Source organism: Micromys minutus (assembly GCF_963924665.1).
Source record: "Micromys minutus genome assembly, contig: SUPER_22_unloc_1, whole genome shotgun sequence".
Taxonomy (NCBI): domain Eukaryota; kingdom Metazoa; phylum Chordata; class Mammalia; order Rodentia; family Muridae; genus Micromys; species Micromys minutus.
The window spans coordinates 1,570,760-1,586,817 of record NW_027667990.1 but is presented as its reverse complement, the minus strand read 5'-3'; positions in this window follow the sequence as shown (position 1 = coordinate 1,586,817).

Sequence of the window (16,058 nt, the reverse complement as noted above, 5' to 3'; positions counted from 1 at the left end):
AGCAAACTGAAGAAGTGGGTGGTTCATGATGCAGCCTGGACACCTGGGTGGTCTCTATTCAATGCAGACAGCAGAAACTGGAGAGTTTGCCAGCCTGAAAACTGGGGAGGCAGGGCCATCGGCGACAGAAGAATTTCAGGTAGATTTCTTTAAGTGCAGATGAAAGAAGTAAAGAAGCCAGAATCTCAGTTGATAATTAAACAGCAGACTACGAAGTATGACCAGGACTTTCAGTAGGATATAAACTGCAAGGTGGAGGGGCTAGCCAAAATGTGCACAGGTTTAGAGATCCATGCAGCCTCACAAGTTTATTCTAGAATGAAGAGGGCTGGGAAAGAATTCCGGTTGGTCCCATGGCCACCCTACTAGTTGGGAACTACAAGTTGGTAAGCTGTGAAAAGCTGTTTTTCAGGCAACATAGCTGCAATGACTCTGGCCACTTAAGGCAAACTATCCGGTCAGGGCCCTGTAACCCTGGCTTCTGGACATGAATTCATGCAGGGAGATGCTACCATGTGATGCTTGCTTCTGAACTTTGTGTCATTGTATTGGTAGCTGTGACCTCTATCTTATCAGGGATAGCCCGAGGGGAGTGGCATAGAGCACCTGTGCTTGCTTTCTGATGCCTGATTCCTGTGTGAGAACTTCTCCCTTACCTGGTCTTATCTTTCTATCTCCCAGGACCCAGTGGGTATGGTGGGGGTTGCCATATAGAGCCTGGTATAGCAGCAATGACAAAGACTCATGGGAAGTGAGATCAGAAAGTCATTTAATCTGTTTGCCATAAAGACTTTATCAGCCTTGTGATCTCTCTCTCTCTTTCTCTTTCTCTCTCTCTCTCTCTCTCTCTCTCTCTCTCTCTGTGTGTGTGTGTGTGTGTGTGTGTGTGTGTGTGTGTGAACTGTAGGGTCTATGTCAAATATACTGAACAGTCCCATCTATTATGACAACATGCTTCCTGCAATTTTCACAAACATCTCACCTTTGAAACCTGTCAACCATAGATCTGATCTCTATCACCATGTTCTGTCTCCACAATTATGTCATATGCAGAGACATGTCTCATTCAATAAAGTGTGTTCTGGGCAAGCAGGAGAACCTGAGTTTGGATTCCTAGCAGAACTCTACCACTATCAGCATGACTACCAAAAAAAAAAAAAAAAAAAAAAGCTTAGAAAAGCAGTATATATCTATAATTCCAGCAATAGAAAGGAGCTGGGGAGGGTCATACAGATCCCTGAAGTTTACTCACCCTTCAGTCTAGCGGAATTGGTAAACTCCGGGTACTGTGAGAAACCATGTCTCTAACAAACAAACAAAACTGTGAAGACAGATATAGGAAGTAATGTGACATCAACCTCTGACCTCTGTCCTGCACATTTGCATACAATCACCTGTGCACACTGACACCACCACCTGTATATATGTATAGCACAAATCTGTGAGCATCTATGTGCAAACACAGAATTCTGGATTATTAGGACATGTGCTAAGGCTATGTGTTAGTTTGTGAGAAAATGTTAGCTGTTTCCCCAAAGGAGCTGTGCTGGTTTTCAGTCAATTAGCAAGGCCTGAGTATTCCAAGTAATCTCTATCCTTGTCAGCATTGGTAACGACTATTAATTATTTTGGCCATTCTACTAGCTCAGTGCTATCTCATCATGATTTGAATTCCTACATTTTGCTAGATGAGTTGTATATCTTTTCATGTGTGTGTTTGCCAATCTTATATATCTTATATATCTTTCATCCTGGATAAAATTTCTGCGATGATCTGTAACTCTTTGTGTTTTTTTTTTTCTATTTGTTTTCAATTGTTTATTTTTCTTCTTGTTTCTATTTATTTATTTATTTATTTTTGTATGTATGAGTGTGTACCCACAGAGGCTAAAGAAAGACATTATCTTTTGTGGCTAATTTACAGGTGTCTTGTCTGACATGGGTGCTGGAAATCAAACATGGGTCCCCTGGAAAAGCAACCAGTTCAGCCTCTGATCCATCTCTCCAGCCCTACCTTTCTGTTTGAGATAATATCTCTCACTGAAACTAGAGCTAACAGATTAGGTTCAGCTAACATACTGTAGTGTGTACTGTTATGTCTGACTTTTACATAGGTCCTGGGACCTGAACTTGTGTCTTTTTGTTTGTATAAGAAGCACTTTGCAGACTGAGCCCCACGTTTTAGTATTCAATAGATCTCTTGGGTGTGGTTGATTGGTCTGAAGCTGCTTGTTTTGTAATGATAAATACTGTCCCCTAAAGCCTGGTTACTCCAGAGAGGAAAGAATCCATACATAGATGTAGATCCAAGTGGTGCTACATGTCCTTGCCCTCCAAGTTATTCTTGATTGGTGAATAAGGGTACCCACAGCCTATAGCTGGGCAGAATTGAAATCAATAGAGCATGAAATTTCTGGCATTGGGGTTGGAATAGAACCAAGAAAGGGAGGAAAGGAAGGCAGAAAGAAAAGATGCCATGGTAAGACCCTTTAAATCATGGCCATGAGGGCTGACCAATTGCATTTCAGAGCAACCCAGGTGGAGCATAGTAAGTAATAGCTCAGGGTTATCAAGAGGAAAGTAAGTGTAATAACATAGAGGGTAGATATCTGCCTATCTTTAGTGGTGATAAAGGCTTTTTATAGGTTAAAGGTCATGTGTATGTTTTATCTGGCAATTGTATAACCAAAGGGGGTGGGGTTACAATCCCTGGATTGAGATTAAATATTCGACAACATGTTGGCATCCAATGGGAAGCTCAAACCCATGACCCTGAGATTAAGTCTCAGGCAAAGGCAGGATAGAAGCCCTAGATAGAAATTAACTATTTCAACAGCACTTGGGTTTCAGTGTTTTCTTGAACAGTGACTATCAGGTTCACAGCATTTTTTTTTTTTTTAAATCACAGTATCTGCCAGAAAAAGCTTAAAGGTTTCTTTCAGCTCATTGTTTTCTAGGGTTACAGTCTGTCATGGCAGTGGGCACATGGGAAGAGGCTGCACATAGCAGCAGATCAGGCAGCAGGAACTAGGTCAGAACCAGGACTGGGCTCACCTTTCAGAGCCCACCCCTAGGGACCTACATTAGCTAACCAGGCCCCACTTCCTAAAGGCTACCCAGCCACTAGAAATAGCAACACCAGCTGGAAAATAAACGTTCAAACCCTGAGCCTACAGGAAAGTGTATCAGGATTCTCTAGAGGAACAGAACTGATGGAATGAATATGTATTACAAAGAGATGCATTTATGAGGGCAGCTTACATGGTATGTGCTAGGGAGTCCAACGGTAGCTGTCCTCACTCTGGAGACCCTGAGAACCATGTAGCTCCTCAGTTCAGAAATGCTTCAGCACTCCCACCCTGGTAATTCAGGTCTGGAAGATTCTTGAGGAGACATTGGTCTTTAGCCCACATTGGAATCCCAAAGAAGCTGGAAATTAGGGATGCACATAGTGACAGCCTCAATAACAAGATCAACGACTATTGGAAACACGGTGAGTGAACTTGCTGGTGAAGAATTAAGCCAAAGAGCAGAACTTTCCCCCTCTGATTTCCTTTTATCTGAACTGCCGTTAGAAGGTACTGCCCATATTTAGTGTGGGTCTTCCTGCTTTAGACAACCTGATCCAGACCACCCCTCACAGGTGTGCCCGCAGCTTGTCTTTTAATGGATTTCATATTCAGTCAAGTTGACCACTGAGATTAATTTAAAACTCACAGAGACATTTCAGATTCAAACTTGAGCAAGGGATCTGAAGCAATGGTAGCAATTCATCAACGCCTCAGTTTTTAGCAGGGACTTGCCCAGGTAAAATGTTCCAAGCAGGAGGTCCACAGAAGTGTTACTTGTGCATTCAGAGTCTAACTTGATAAGGGCATCAGAGAAAGACTTCCTGCTATGACAAAGGAGCTAGCTGCATGTGACTGGCATGTGCAGAGCTTGGCAGAACACTGTTCCTGGTACCACTTGTAGCTTTCCATGAAGTGCCTGACAGACTCAGCACCTCCTTTTCACACATCATCCTTCCTACTCACTAAGGGTGCCAGAGCCATGCTGTAGAGTAGCTTCTGGTTTCTAACTCACTGTCTGTATGGAAATGGTAGTTTGTATGGGATCATCTAACTCTTGCTAAAATCCAGGAGATGACCTAGAATTATTATCCCTGTTGTGTGATGGGTGAACTGGGGTACACCTCAGAGTATGAGAAGAAAGAAGGGAGGACCACGAGCCATACCTTGGGGAGTAAGGAAGTAGTTACTGAGGACCTTCACTGTTTTATGCTATTTATAAGTCCCCCCACAATGCAGACACTATTTCAATAATAAAAGCAAGGCTTGAGGATCATAAGTTTTGGGTTCATCTCTAAGCAAGTTCTGATGCTAAGAGAAAGGATATGGAAATCAAGCAAATAAGACAACTTAAACCTCACTGTCATTATACCCCTTTTGTCCCCTTGTGTGTCACTATCCCTGGGGAATTGTGAACAAATACCCATCTCTGATAGGGAAGCAATGACAGACCAAAGTATGGATAATCCCAGTGTCCAACTTTGTGAACCAATGGATTGTTTTGGCATTATATACATTAGCAGGATTGACTCCCAAGACAACCATATCACCCAACATGGGTAATGGTTCATGAAAGCTGGAAAGCAGAAGTGCACTACAAAATTAATTGAAATCTCAGCAGGTTAGAGTCTCTTTCAAGCAGTTCAGCTCTTACATGCTCTGCTGGTCTCTGCTTCTTCCAACCTGGTGGGTCTCTGTTTAATTTCCTCTAGGCTACTTGGCTTATCTGAGTGTCTCAGCAATCCCCATTGCTTATATATGTATGAGGAGGAAGGGCCAGGTAATCTGGTCAATTTTAGGGACTTCCTGAAAATTTTGAGTTGCTTGGTTCATGAGCTGAAAAAGTATTTTTTATAGAAAAGAATGGTTCACCTTCATTTAAAGCATTTTGTGCCTTAATAAACTTCTCTCCAAGATGGATGTTTTTATCCAGGAAAAAATTATGCAGTACCCTCTCACATCACCGAGGTTTCACTATTCCCTCTCCCTTAAGATCTTTTTTCCCTCTTCCCATCAATGAATGAACCCTTTCTTATTTTCTGGATTGTACAGGTACTCCAGTTTAAACTTACAAATCTAAGGAGTCAGTGTGAACATCCACATGTGAAGCAAGAATATTTAACATTTGTCTTTCCTGGTCTGAGTTAAATCAGTTAGTATAAAGCTTTCCAGTTTCATTCATTTATCTTCAAATTTCATTTTACTTTCTAGATGAATAAAATTTCGTTATGTGTATGCACCATATTTTCTTTAATCATTCATTAGTTGATGGATATCCCAGCTATTTTCATGTTTGATTTGTTGTGAATAAAATCACCTATGAACATAGACAAGGATGTGTGTCTGCAACAGGAAATAAATGTGTTTGGTTATATGCTCTGATATTAGATGGCTGTGTCATGTAGTGATTCTGTTTTTAATGGTCTTGAGGAACTGTCACAGATTCCACAGTGGCTACACTGATTTACACGCTGCTCCCACCACCAGAGCCTGACAGAAGAGTATGATTCTCCCTAGAATGTGTTTTCATAATCTTAGCCATTCTGGCATGTGATGGTTTATATATGCTTGGCCCAGAGAGTGGCACTATTAGGAATTATAGACTTGCTGAAGTAGGTGTGACCTTATTGGAGTAGGTGTGTCACTGTGAGTGTGGGCTTTAAGAACCCTGTCCTAGCTGCCTGGAAGTCAGTCTTCCAGTAGCAGCCTTCAGATGAAGATGTAGAACTCTCAGTGCTACCTGCACCATGCCTGCCTCGATAATGGACTGAACATCTGACCCTGTAAGCCAGCCCCAATTAAATGTCATCCACATAACAGTTGCCTTGGTCATGGTGTCTGTTCACTGCAGTAAAACTCAAACTAGGACATAGAAACTCACAACTGCTCAAAGTACAGGGAACAAGTGCCTATTAGGTGCTCAACTATTAATGGGACATCAGCATCAACCCCCTGCACTCATACACACACACACAATGCTCAGCACCATTGTGGAAGAGGGAACTGAAAAATTGTAAGAGCCAGAGGTCAAGATGGATTTAGCTAAACAGTGTCTTCTGTACATGTCAATAGTGACACATAAACTCATAGCAGCTGAAAGGACTGGTCCAAAATGAAGCTAGTGAACTATCATGGAGGGGAAGGAGCTCAGGAGCCTCCACCCGTAATGGAGGAGCTATTGGCAGCTAATGGCTTCTATGGGAGGAGAGTCAAGTATTTTTAGAAAAGATATAGGCCCTGGGAGGTGGACCACACTCTCTGACCCCATATGAACAGCACACAATGGAGTTGGTGGATTAAAAAAGACGTGAAGTTGTGAGGAGGTAAAGAGGAAACGGTAGATTTAGCAGGAGTTGTGAGAAGTAATGGAGGATGAATGTGATCAAACACATTGTACATGCATCTAATTCTCAGTATTAATAAAATGCTACATTTTAAAAAGAAAATAAGTCCAACTGGGTGTAAAGGAGAGCTGGTGGGAGGATGTTTTGGCGAGGGCTGGCCTCAGAGCTGCTGTTATTGCAGAAGCCCAGGGAACAGCTGCCAGGTGGCCGTCCACTGAGGAAAACCCCCACTAGTACATTAGGGACACTACTGGGGCTGCTGGGAAGATCTGACGCCAGGATTCCAAAGCTCAGTCTACTCTGCCTGTGGAATCGCCTTTGCCCTTAGGTGTCACAGATCCCACCTGGCTGAGGCTCAGCCACGTCTGAGCTGGGAAGCCACTTGTAGGAAGGGAGGTGTCTGGAGACAGTGAGCTCCCAGTAAGAGGGCACAAATTTGCCCCTATGTTCTTTAACTTACCTACTGAAAAGGCTTTTAATGCGGTTTATTTTAGTCGCGATTTTTACTCCTATATTTTAATCTATATATTACTCCTATATTTTAATATTGATTTAATTTAATGTCTCCACTCATTATTATTATTCTTTTATAATCCCCTACACATTTTCTTATTGATATTTCCAACTACAAGGAGTGTTCCCTGCTTCATGGTAAGGCAAGAAATTCAGACAGCTCCTCCTCTGGCCCCCAGGAGGCGCTGTTTCCAAGGAAGGGTAGAGGAGCAAGAGGTAACTGAACAAAATCTAAGGACCTAGACATTGGATCCCAGCAGCCTGGTTGAGCTATGAGGTGGCTTACGTTTCATTGGTTAAATTACAAGTCCTGCTGAGATGTGGCTGCCTCTGCATAAAATCACGCAGGTAGAACCGTTTCCATCTGCTTGTTAGGAATTCATGGGAATGCTTAGCTAAGCCCTCCCCCCTTTTCTAAATGGGACAATTAAAAATAATTTCAGTAAATGTCACTAGTAATTTAATATGTTTTATTAGAAATAAAAATAAGCAAAGGCAGAGAAATTAATGTCTTTGCTGTGCTTGGCTCTGGCAGTTGGGACTAAGAAAGACTTGCATGAAGTCTTCATGAGGGCCTTTCATTTGCTGATACAAAAGAAGCTTGCAGGGTAATGGGGTAATTTGCTCAAAGGGTGGAGTGGGAAGGGGAGGAGCTTATAGTCAAAAGCCAAACTATCTCTCTTGGCTTTAGGGCATTGCCACTGGGCAAGTAGTTCTCCCTCTTCTAGCCTTTCTTCTATCTGCAAAGCAAGGAAAATGATGAAGCATTGGAGAGGAGGGCAGCACTGCCCCTGTCAGCGGTGTGAGCTTTCACAGGGGTCAAATATCAGACATCCTACATATCTGATATTTACATTATTATCCATAAGGGTAGCAACATTACAGTTATGAGATAGCAATGGAGTCAAGGCAACATGAGTCAGTGCCTTGGGCAGGTTGATCACTGCCGTCAGTCATCTCTGGGCCATTTACTGGGACTGTATACTATCAAAGGACAGACTATCAGAGGAAAACTGCGTCTAAGGCATGCAGTGCACACAGACACTTCATGCAATCTTCCTGTGGTTCACCTGAGACTGTCTCATTCTAAGTGGGACTATGACACTCCTGTAAGAGTGCTTTGGTTTTCTTCATGTTTTTCTTTCTTTTTTTTCCAAGCTAGCAGGGTGTGTTGTGTTCTTTTTCCATGATGCTGGGCTGCTGCAGCCAGTGGTCCAGGCAGTGTGTGGTGACAGAGGCAGCGTCCCATACCCTGCGGTGTTGCAGTGTGCAGCATGGCTGAGGAATGGTGTGCACTTGGTCAGGCTTCTCTGCATTTTCCCCTTCAGATATTTTCAACTCACAGTGTACTGTGGATCACAGCAGCACAAGCACTCAACTGCGAACTTGATCAACTCTGAAGGGTAAATGGACCCTGAACCTTAGAACATCGAAACGTAAGAACAGAGATGTCCAGAGAACTGACAACACAGAGGAAAGGGGCTGGGTTTATCAGACAGCAAATAAGTGGGAAACTAATAGAAAAAAAACTACTTAGAAAAAATCTTATCGGAGAAATTCCTACTGTGCTGGGATGGGTGCTAAAGGATCGATGTTGTCTGGAGCAATTAACTCATGTCCTTCCTGGTAGAAATTGAGACACAGGCACTGGGGTGCCCTGGCTTTAGGCAAACAACAGATAGTAAGGTCTTCCTTTGATCTCTTTTTAAATTTACTGTGTCTATTTTATTTTTTTTAATTTTTTATTGGATATTCTCTGTATTTACATTTCATATGTTATCCCCTTTCCCCTCAGTCACATCCCCCCTCCCTTCCCATTGCCTCCAAGAAGGTGCTCCGTCTCCCAACTACCCTTTCCACCTCAGCACCTTGGCATTCCCCTACACTGGGAAATCGCACCTTTACTGGACCAAAGTCCTCTCCTCCCATTGATGCCAAAGAATGCCATCCTCTGCTACATATGCATCTGGAGCCATGGGTCTCTCCATGTATACTCATTGGTTGGTGTTTTAGTCCCTGGGAGCTGTGGTGGGTTTGGTTAGTTGATAATTTTGTTCTACCCATAGAGTCACAGACCCTTTCAGCTGCTTAATTTCTTTCTCCAGCTCCTTCATTGGATTCCTCGGGTTCAGTCCAATGGTTAGCTGAAAGCATCTTCCTCTGTATTAGTATGGCTCTGGAAGAGCCTCTGAGGAGGCATCCATATCAGATTTCTGCTAGTAAACACTACTTGGCATCAGCAATAGTGCATGGGTTTAGTGGCTGCATATGGGTTGGATCTCCAGGTGAGACAGTCTCTGGATGATCTTTTCTCCAATTTCTGCTCTTTATTTGTTCCTTCATTTTCTTCCATGAGTGTTTTGTTCTCCCTTCTAGGAAGAACTGAGGCATCAACCTTCTGGCCTTTCTTCTCTTTGAGCTTTATAAGTTCTGTGAATTGTATCTTGGTTATTCCGAGCTTTTTGGGCTAGTATCTGCTTATCAGAGAGTACATACCATAAGTGTTCTTTTGTGACTAGTTTACCTCACTCAGGATGATAGCTTCTAGTTCCATCGATTTGCCTAGGGATTTCGTAAAGTCATTGTTTCTTATAGCTGATTAGTAATCCATTGTGTAAATGTACCACAATTTCTGTATCCATTCCTCTGTTGAAGGACATCTGGGTTCTTTCCAGTTTCGGCTATTATAAATAAGGCTGCTATGAACATGGTGGAGCATGTGCCCTTGTTAGATGTTGGGGCTTTTTTGAGTATATGCCCAGGAGTTGTACAACTTGGTCCTCAAGTAGTACTATGTTCAATTTTCTGAGGAACTGCCAGACTGATTTCCAGAGTGGTTGTACCAGCTTACAACCCCCCAAGAGTGGAGAAGTATTCCTCCTTCTCCACATCCTCACCAGCATCTGCTGTCACGTGAATTTTTGATTATATCCATTTTGACTGGTGTGAGGTGGAATCTCAGCGTTATTGTTTGATCTTTCTTAACTTCAGCTCAAAACAGTATTTGAGCCTAAGTTGCATATTCTATTCCCCTGCAACTATTAGGACTGATGAGTTTGTTACACAGAAGAGACTTGGAACAGGACATAGCACTGTCTAAGCTGCTGCTGTTTACATTGTCAGTGCCATCGTCCTTCTCATGAGAATGAGGAGCCTGTGGCACTAACCAGCCCAGTTCTACTCCATCACATGCATGCATGCATGCACGCACACATACACACAGTGTGTGTGTGTGTGTGTGTGTGTGTGTGTGTGTGTGTGTCTGTGTGTGTGTGCCTATTTTCAGTGCAGAAAGGCAGTCAGCCTGCAAGATGAGAGTGTGTCCCCGATGTTGCAGCTGATTGGGTTATTCTTAATCCAGTTCCCACACTTGGGCTTTCCAAGGTGAAGGACAAAGCAGAGCTGGGAGAATGCTGCATCTTAGACAGTTACCAAAGAGCAATCTGTTAAATCTTTGCAACAGGAGAGGAGATGGGTGGGAAGAGCAGCCCACCAGGGTGTCTCAGTGACTGAAAGTCTCCATTCTGAGATAGAGGAGAACAGCATAACAACAAATGTCCTGGCACATGATATTTCACAACTTGCTAAGTCCCATGAGCCTCAGTTTATTCATCGGTAAATGAGGTCAGTGATTGCATTTGTCCAGAGGGGTTGGGTGAGGATTAGAGAGAGGCTGCTTGTCTTTGGATCATAATCAGCGTGGTGGGTGCTATTTGGTGATTCAGAGATGATCCTGTTGGGAGAACATCAAGTAACCAGCAGGTATTCAGGATATCCTTGTGTATTAGCTAGGGTAGTCTCAGAGGCATATAAACACATTAGCTGAGGATTCAAAAGACCTGTGCCCAAGCTAACCTGTGCTTCTACTATGCTAAATGATCTTAAACCAACCAGTCTGCTGTGTTTTCTTGCTTCAGTCAGGTTTTCTGCTGTTGTAGCAGAAATACTCAGATTGGATCTTCTGTAAAGAAGAGAAATTTATTTAGCTCACTGTACAGGAGATGGAAAAATTCAGGATCAGACTGTTACATGGGGTGAGAACCTCATGTTACATCACAACATGGTGGATGCCAACAAATACCAGAAGGACTCAGGAGCATTGGGTTTAAGCACATGAACACAAGGCGAGCGCATGGGCTGACCTATATCACCCTGCTCTTTTGAAAGATAACTCAGTCCTGCATGAGTGAGAACCCACTCATTCCTCCACCATTAATCCATAAGGACTTTGTCCCAGTGACAGAAACATGTTCTCTTAGGCTCTACTGACCAACACTGCCCAGTGAGGAATTACAATTTTTGGTGGAAAGTGACCATACTTGAACCATGGCACACCCCATCAGGAAAGTAGCAGGAGGAGGAGTGCCAGAATGTGGGGGTTCTGTACTGCACAGACATCTCCTCCTCTGCCCTCCCCCAGTAGACACAGACAGCTTACAAACACCCACAGACCTGGAGTCCTCCAGCAGACGTCTACCCTGTTTTCAGTATGTGTGGCTTGCTCTGCATGCCAGATCCTGGGCCAGGCAGTGAGACAGAAATTTGGGGTTGGGGCGGGATCTGGGAGTGCGGAAGGGGAAAAGGCGCAGTTACATTGTTATTGGGGACAGTGGGTGCTGGGACAATAATAGAAGAATGTTCAGAGTGGTTAGAGGTCTCTGAGAAAGTGGTAATAGAGGTGGGACATGTGTGGCAAGGAGGAAGCTAGGGAAGAGGTTTAGGTGAAGTGTCTAGTAGGTGATAGTAAGGTTAAACACCTACTCTCCTGATAAGTGTTAATGGCACTGGGGCATTTGTGTCATTGTGATCAATTGCCTCGCAGATACTAGAGAGGGAAGAATTGACCCATGGTTTCAGAACTTTGATTCCATCGCCATAGAGAAGGCAGGGTGGAACCCAGTAGCTCACATCATTGTAGTCAGGAAACAGATCAAAAGAGTAAATTCTGGGACATGACACAGTCCCCAAGGATTTATCCCCTTATGGTAGAAATCCATCAGATAGGCATGTCCTCCAAAACCTCAAAACATGTCATCATCTGGAGATCAAACATGCAACATTTAATCTTATGAAGGGTCCTCATTTCAAACTGTATGGAACGGGGTTTTATTTACTGGAAATACAAAAATAGGCGGTTTGGGAGTGGACTGTGACTAGTCATGGACCTAGTCTTGTCATCTCCAGTGGTTCAAGAGGATCTTGAATTCCAAAGTGCACTCAGTGGGGCGTGGAAAAGGTCAAGTGGGGTTAGTGATATGGGGAGACTTAACAGACTGTCAGTTGGGGAGTCACAGAAGCAAATGAAGAATTGCATCTACTAGAAACGATGACTGTGGGGTTTAATGAAGCAAATAAATCAATCTATTTTAGGGTAGTGGTGACTTCGTGTGCTAAAGGAGAGGAAAACATTCAGACCCACAAACAGCCGGCCCATGTGATTCAATAGGGTCATTACTGAGGTGGAGATGGATAGGAGGGGCGTGGCAGGACATGGGGAGCTGCATTTAGAACTGTTTATTGGGATGCTTTTTACCCATGCCATGACTTCTTTCCCAAGTGTATTTTCCAAATTCCTCATTAGGCTAGCAACTGGCTTCTAGGAGCATTGCCAATTGTTCATTTGCCCTGCCCTAGGCAGGGGGCTTTTGGCCAGCAATAGAAGATATAGGAGGATTGAAGGCCAAGTAGGGACAGTCTGGCTCATCAGGTACGTTCCCTGTGAGTGTGCCTCCATCTGTCTTTCTCTTGTCTTTGTTTTTCTCATTCTATGTGTGTCACCTGCTCCCTCTGTCTACATTTTTGTGTCTACCTATCTCTGTCTCTCTCTCCATATCTACCTATTAGATAGACAGATAGATAGATAGATAGATAGATAGATAGATAGATAGATAGATAGACAGACAGATAGATATACAGATAGATGGACAGGCAGATATAAATACATAAATATATTTTCTCTGTGAGTGTTGAGTGTGTCAATGTTGACAGACAAACATAGAGACAAAGACATCTACATGGGCCCCACACTATATATGTGTGTTGCCTTTGGCAGAAGAATCATGCATATTTTCCAGATGACTTGGAATTTCTCACCCTTATATTCTTTTTATTCTCAGGAACATTCAAGGAAGCCAGATCCCTTTGTTTTTAAGAAGAATGCTTGTTTTCTTATTCAGCAGGCTGGAAGTTTATACCTGGTTTCCAGATAGTGATGATACAGGCATCTCATTGACTATTCTCTGCCTGCTCTCTCAAAGTCCACATGTGCTACCAGTCTTGGTACCTTAGAGCTCAGAGCCAAGCCCAGGATCTTTTTCTCAAATCCACAGCAATGAGTATTCATAGGACACCATAATAATCAGCTTTAGACCTCATTGGTAACTGTTGAGTAGCACCAGCATCTTTCCAGAGGAGGCAATAATCCCAGAGAGCATAAACAAAATAAATTCCCAATCAGAGTGGGGGAAGCACAGAGAAGGACAAGCCAGGGAGGGCAAACAGAGGTGAAACCACCATACAGAATAAAGGGATGGGGCCTCTGTGCCAATGGCCACACTCAATGTGAGCACCTGAGAAGCCAGATTCCAATGGGACAAGGCGCCATGGTGTTCTGGAATGATCAGGGACCATGGCCTCAGGTCGACCAGGTCTCAGATACTAGAGGTATGAGGAAGTGGCACTGCTAAATGGTCAGGACTATCAGAGGCCACCAGAGCTCTACAATTGAGATATAGAACTAGAAGATTGGTGATTTAATTTATGAGCCAGAGCCCATTAAGCTGAGGGACTGTGTTGTATCTGGTCTTTGACTTTTATATCAATAAAATGGATGTGATAGCATTTCCTACCCAAGGTTGCTGAGAAATCAAGTCGACTCTTTTGGTCTATCTCAGCAGAACCAGGATTTTAAGCCCAGTAAACAGGCAACCCCATTCCCAGTGTGGCCATAATCACTTTTATGATTATCACCACCAACATCTGGATCACATTACACAGTCATCCCCTACTCATTTCTATTGTTGCTGACAAAAAGAAATTTAAGGAGCAAACTGTTTGCATTGGCACAGAGTGTGGGTTTGCAAACATCACGGCAAACATAGCAGCAGAAGTAGAATGTCAGATTCCATCCGCAGTCAGGAAGCAGCAAGAGATGTAGGCTGGTGCTCAGCTCTCTCCTTTTTACTCAGCCTAGAAGCCCAGCCCAGTGGAGAGTACCACCTACTCTTCCCACCTTAATTAACTCAATCTAGATAATCTCTTGAAGAGGCTTGTTTCCAGAACACTTTAAAGCCCATGAAGTTTACAAGGTTAACTGTAGTAGTTGTCAACCTGTGAAAGAGCCTTCTGTTTTTTTTTTTTTTTTTTTTTTTTTTTTTTTTTTTTGTTTAGAGTGATTCTTTAAATGCTGAGCCATGAGTTTTAATTTCCAGATGGCAGTGCTCTTAACAGTCACCTGTCACATAATAGACCAGCACCCCCCTCTCTCTCTCCCTCCTCCCTCCCTCTCTCTCTCTTTGTCTCTCTGTCTCTTTGTCTCTCTCTCCCTCCCTTCCTCTCTCCCTTCCTCCCTCTTCCTCTCTCTCTTTCTTTCTCTCTTTCTCTTCTGTGGGGCTGACCACTCTGGCATTCCACTCACAGGAAAAAATCCTCTAGGATTTGAACTCATCAAAAAACAGAACACACTTTCATGATGATATGTCTAGGAAGTGGGCTTTACACTCCAAAGGCCCAGGACATCTGTTAGAATCAGGGAAGCCATTCCCTTCACACGTGACCTTTTCACTAGAAAGTTAAGTGTCTGTTAGCTCCAATCCAATACGAACTGTGGGTTGCCTACCTCCCCTGAGAAACTTTCTGTACTCACAGTCATCAATATATTGGTGAAGTCCAAGCTATGCAATTCTAGCAATCATTTAACAAGCTAACCAAGGAAAATCAGGGAGAAAAAGAATTCCTTTTAGTCTTCACCCATGGAGCAGAGGACAGAGTTAGGGACACTATATGAATCTGAATGTCTTGCTCAGAGGAGTGGCCACTAAAAACTGAAGATGGGTATTCCTCCAAGTATGGTGTTTAGTTAACTGAAATGTGAGTCCAGCACCTAGAGAGCTTTCTTCAGTATAATGCATTTAGTCAGCTCAGAAAACAGTGGAGGTAGTTAAACTTTGTCTCTGATGATTTTATGTAGATTTACTCGGTCAATGATTATTGCTACTCTACTATGTGGAGACACTGTCCTATGTGCTTAGGGGACACTGGGGGACAGGACACACAGTGGTATCTGATCTTGAGGCACTTGGATTTTTTCAGTACAAGCAGAGACTTCATGGAGTAAATTGTAGGCAGAATATAGGTGAGACATGCTGTCGTGTTAGAGGAATCCCAAATGTCAGACAGTGACCACCAGAAGGGAGTCAGTCCCGGAGAGGGTGTCATTTATAATAACTTAAGGAGAGAAAGACTGAGCTGGGCAGGCGTCTAGAGGAACTCCCTGTTAAGGGAACAGCCCGTGTGCATCAAGCACTAGCAGGAAGATTCAATCTGTGATTCAGTCTTTCCTTGTTGGTTAAGAAATGAGGTAGGCTTCACTTATTCCTCATCTAAATGACCCCTGCAGGAGGCCCAGGTGTCAGCTTGCAGAGCACTGTGCCAGTAACCTCAGAAGGGTGTTGTAAAGTGATCTTGTAGGGAATGATGGATCTATTCTGGGTTTTAGTGTTTATGAGAATATATTAACACTCATAGAACTAGATAGCCAGAAAGTCCATTTTACTCCCTGTTAACTTAAAAGACAAATATTTTCAAAATTGCTTTTATACCAATTACTTTGATCTACTTTAGCTCCACAGGTCTGGGTGTTTCTAGATATTGCTAAAGATGAGCTGTTCTGATGCAAATACAGCAGCCCCCACCACAGTGCCTTCAGAACCATTGCTGGACCTTCTAGTGGTTGCTGTCAAAAAGTGAGTTATACTAGTGGGACACAGATTGCTCGTTAATGCCAGGCACTGTTTCCAACTCCTTAATTTGTCACTTGTTACTCATAAGAACCCCATGAGGTAGATGCTAGTCTATCATCTGAATTCTGCAAAGAAACCCAAGTACTGTGAGATGAGATCGTTTTGCCCAGACG